This window comes from Danio aesculapii, chromosome 2 (genome assembly GCF_903798145.1).
Source record: "Danio aesculapii chromosome 2, fDanAes4.1, whole genome shotgun sequence".
Classification (NCBI taxonomy): domain Eukaryota; kingdom Metazoa; phylum Chordata; class Actinopteri; order Cypriniformes; family Danionidae; genus Danio; species Danio aesculapii.
The window spans coordinates 1,270,431-1,275,430 of record NC_079436.1 but is presented as its reverse complement, the minus strand read 5'-3'; the positions used below and the strand labels follow the sequence as shown (position 1 = coordinate 1,275,430).

General features: G+C 34.8%; 1 protein-coding gene across 1 annotated transcript in view; it reads right to left on the bottom strand.

Annotated features, from left to right (window-relative positions):
• Positions 1-5,000, bottom strand: part of LOC130235100 (histamine H3 receptor) — a 21,539-nt gene that overhangs the window by 15,969 nt on the left and 570 nt on the right.

Genomic DNA, 5,000 nt, shown 5'->3' with positions numbered 1-5,000 from the left:
TTAAAGTGTAGTTAGACTTGTAGGTGGTCTTTGAGGCCAAAATCTGCAAAATAAATAAAAATAAAAAGTATTTTGAGAGATTTTTTTCATCCACTGTGATCGTGAAATATGAACACGTCTAGCTCAGGTGAGATTTAGCACAAAAATAAAGTGCACAGTAATACCAGAGTGCCTAAAACACCTTATATTGACAGAAAACTACACGAGTTTAACTATACCTTGAGAATGCTGAAAAATCAACTGCACATAAATATATTATCAGCGTATGACGTATGAATGAGAACACTGTAAAGATTATTATTGACTGGGGCTGCATCAAAAATGAACGGGAGGTAATATAATCTCCAGCAAACAGAGGAGATATCTGATGTAATGTCTATTTAATATCCGTATGTGGAGATTTATTACTGTGTACTGTAATGAGCTCAAGAACAAGACCGTAGAGTTCATTACAGAACAACCACAGTTTCAATCATCGACAATCTGTAGGGTTTGAAGAGAGAGAAAAGCCTGCAAACAAATATGATGCAAAGAAATCCCCTCCTTGAATACATTTTTAACCAGTCAAACCAATACAGGCACGAAAATGATGATGCAAACTTGTTCTCAGTCAGACTGCAGACAGTATGGGAGATTGATTGCATGTCAGCCAGCCAATCAGCCGTCTCCGAGACTTATCTATTATTACAGAGCGCTGTGGCTACACCTCAAGTGTATTTTAAGTATATATGTGCCTATTTCTTAGGTTTCCTTCGGCAATCCTGTGAATTTCAAGTTCTACATATGTGATACATAATGAGATGCATAGAGCTGAAGAATTATTAGTCCCCCTGTTTACTTCTGTTTAACTCATTTCTAAACATAATAGCTTTAATAACTGATTTCTTTTATCTTTGTCATGATGATAGCACATAATATTAGACTAGATATTCTTCAAGACACTAGTATTCAGCTGTAAGTGACATTTAAAGGCTTAACTAGGGTAATTAGGGTAAAGTTAGGGTAATTAGGCAAGTCATTGTATAACAGTGGTTTGTTCTGGAGACAATCCAAAACTAATATTGTTGAAGGGGGCTAATAATATTGACCTTAAAATGAGGTTTAAAACAAATAAGAACTGCTTTTATTCTAGCTGAAATAAAACAAATAAGACTTTCTCCAGAAGAAAAAATATTATAGGAAATACTGTGAACAATTCCTGAATCTGTTCAACATCATTTGGGAAATAATTGAAGAAGAAATTCACAGGAGGGCGAATAATTCTGACTGTGTGTGATGCATAAATCTCATTCATATTCATGATATGCATGGTTATAAAGGTGTCATGTCAGTCTTATGATCATTAAGGTGTTATTAAAAGAAAAGGATGAATAAATGACAGAATTTGTCAGTTTTGGTTGAACTGTCACTTTAAATGAGCATATACAAGCTTAACGTGTGTCATTTGGAAAGCTATCATCCAATCACAGGATGTATATTTATATTATTCACTCACCGGCCACTTTATTAGGTACACCTTATTAGTACCGGGTTGGAACCCTTTCAGAACTTCCTTAATCTTTCCTGTCATAGATTCATCAAAGTACTGGAAATATTCCTCTGAGATTTTGCTCCATATTGACATGATAGCATCACGCAGTTGCTGCAGATTTGTCGGCTGCACATCCATGATGCAAATCTCCCGTTCCACCACATCACAAAGGTGCTCTATCGGATTGAGCTCTGGGGACCGTGGAGGCCATTTGAGTACAGTGAACTCATTGTCATGTTCAGTAAACCAGTCTGAGATGATTCACTCTTTATGACATAGTGTGTTATCCTGCTGGAAGTAGCCATCAGAAGATGGAGACACTGTGGTCATGAAGGGATGGACATGGTCAGCAACAAAACTCAGGTAGGCTGTGGGGTTGACAAGATGCTCAATTGCTACTAATGGACCCAAAGTGTGCCAAGAGAATATCTCCCAGACCGTTACACCACCAAGCTGAACCGCTGATACAAGGCAGGATGGATCCATGCTTTCATGTTGTTGAGGGCAAGTTCTGAGCCGAGCATCTGAATGTGTCAGCAGAAATGGAGACTCATCAGACCAGGCAACGTTTCTCCAATCTTCTATTGTCCAGTTTTGGTGAGCCTGTGTGAATTGTAGCCTCAGTTTCCTGTTCTTAGCTGACAGGAGCGGCACCCGGTGTGGTCTTCTGCTGCTGTAGCCCATCCGCCTCAAGGTTGGACGTGTTGTGTGTTCAGAGATGCTCTTCTGCAGACCTCGGTTGTAACGAGTGCTTATTTGAGTTACTGTTGCCTTTCTATCAGCTGGAACCAGTCTGGCCATTCTCCTCCGACCTCTGGCATCAACAAGGCATTTGCGCCCACAGAACTGCCGCTCACTGGATATTTCCTCTTTGTCGGACCATTCTCTGTAAACCCTAGAGATGGTTGTGCGTGAAAATCCCAGTAGATCAGCAGTTTCTGAAATACTCAGACCAGCCTGTCTGGCACCAACAACCATGCCATGTTCAAAGTCACCTAAATCCCCTTTCTTCCCTATTCTGATGCTCAGTTTGAACTGCAGCAGATCGTCTTGACCATGTCTACATGCCTAAATGCATTGAGCTGCTGCCATGTGATTGGCTGATTAGAAATTTGTGTTAACGAGCAGTTGGACAGGTGTACCTAATAAAGTGGCCGGTGAGCGTACATCACAGAGTTACAGCATTATTTTTACACCAACATATAGGACAAAATCCTCACAGAACACAGAGAGATTATTGTTCCCCATTCAACTGTTGGTATAATAATAATTCATATACAGTGAAACGCTCTTTCTTTGGCCAAACAAACAGCCGACAGATCTCCCATTATCTTACATTAATTCACTGCAGATGTATTTACATGTCAGCCCTTTTGATGTAGCACACAATACAGACCATCATTTTCTCTTTTTTCCTCTCTTCATTCAAGATTATTGTATGAGAGAGCCTGAAAAATACACAGGTCATATGTACACATTCATTAATAACTATATTAATAGACATTTAACATCAGTCTGTGTCAGATATTCAAGTTTTTATGGGTTTATTCATATATTTTTTCCATAAATAAGCGTTTTTGCATCAATACTTTACTTTTGATCTGTATTTGTTTCCCTGAGGATCATTGTTTTTCTTGGGTAATCGAGAGAACTGATTCACACTGTAACACAGTATATTTTAGGTACAAAATGGCTATTAGTAATATATAAACAAGTGAAAAACATACCACAAAACAGCTACGCCACTCAAAAAAGGCTATTTGTTCTGGTTAGTTTTATTATATCGAGATAAATTCTGACTTCTAAGGTTATAGAAATGCAACCTGCTCAATTTGTGATAGAGATATTGATGACAGACATGGTCTCTTCATTGTTAGTCTAGAATTTGGCTTAACTCAGGAATGCTCAATGGAGATTGTTCACATCCTAAAATCATCATCATTTAAACACACACACACACACACACACACACGCACACACACACACACACACACACACACACACAAAAACAAAAATACATGTTGCCTAACCCCAAATTCACCATGTTTTGTATTTAATTTAGTTTTTAATTAAGTATTTGTATTTAATTTAGTTTTATTTTATAATTTTGTTTTATTTTTGATTTTATTTTACTTTATTTTGTTTTATTTTATTAGCTATTTTATTTTATTTTACTTTATTTTTTATTTAATTTAATTTTGTTTTATTTAATTTTTTGTTTTATTTTATTAACTATTTCATTTTATTTTGTTAATTTTATTATTTTGTTTATTTTATTTTGTTTTATTTTACTTTATTTTATTTTATTAGCGATTTTATTTTCTTTTACTTTATTTTTTATTTATTTAATTTTGTTTTATTTTATTATTTTGTTTTATTTGTTTGTTTTTCTTTTTTTGTTTTATTTTATTAACTATTTCATTTTATTTTGTGAATTTTATTATTTAGTTTATTTAGTTTTATTTTTTATTTAGTTTTATTTATTTTTTTGTTTTATTTTATTAACTATTTTATTTTATTTTGTTAATTTTATTATTTAGTTTATTTTATTTAGTTTTATTTGACTTTATTTTGTTATTTTATTAGCTATTTTATTTTCTTTTACTTTATTTTTTATTTAATTTTGTTTTATTTTATTAACTATTTTTATTTTTTTTTTTTTTTTCATTTTTCTTTGTCAGCGTCCAAAAAAAGCCAATTTATATATATATATTTTCCTTTAAAATGACAAACGATATGAAATAAAATGCATTACAAATATTCAAGATGATGAATAGATTTAGAGAGCTGAAATAACCAGGAAAAAAATTAATGCTTTCACTTTTTTTTTTTACACTTTTTATTTTAAGGTGACATACAGTTACTACTGAGTAACACATTTATTCATTCATTCATTTCCTTCGACCACAGTGGAATGAACCGCCAACTATTCCAGCATATGTTTTACTGAGCTGATGCCATTCTAGCCACAACCTATTACTGGGAAACCACCATACACATTCACACACACACACACACACACACACACACACACACACACACGCACACACACACACACACACACACACACACACACCACACACACACACACTCTATAGCCAGTTTAGTTGATCAATTCCCCTATAGCGCATGTGTTTGGACTGTGGGGGAAACCGGAGCACCCTGAGGAAACCCACACCAACACGGGGAGAACATGCAAACTCCACACAGAAATGCCAACTGACCCAGATGGGACTTGAAGCAGTGACCTTGGTGTGAGGCCACAGTGCTAACCACTGAGCCACCGTGTCGCCTCTACTGAGTATTATGAACTTTCACTGTAAAACAATGTGCTGCCCTAATTATTTTAGCTGAATCAAGTAAACTTTTCTTGTTATCAACTTAAATCAATTAAGCTTCGCATAACTTAAGAGAAATGTAGCTGAATCCTGATTAATGGATTATAATAAAGTAACTGAAAAACAGTTGC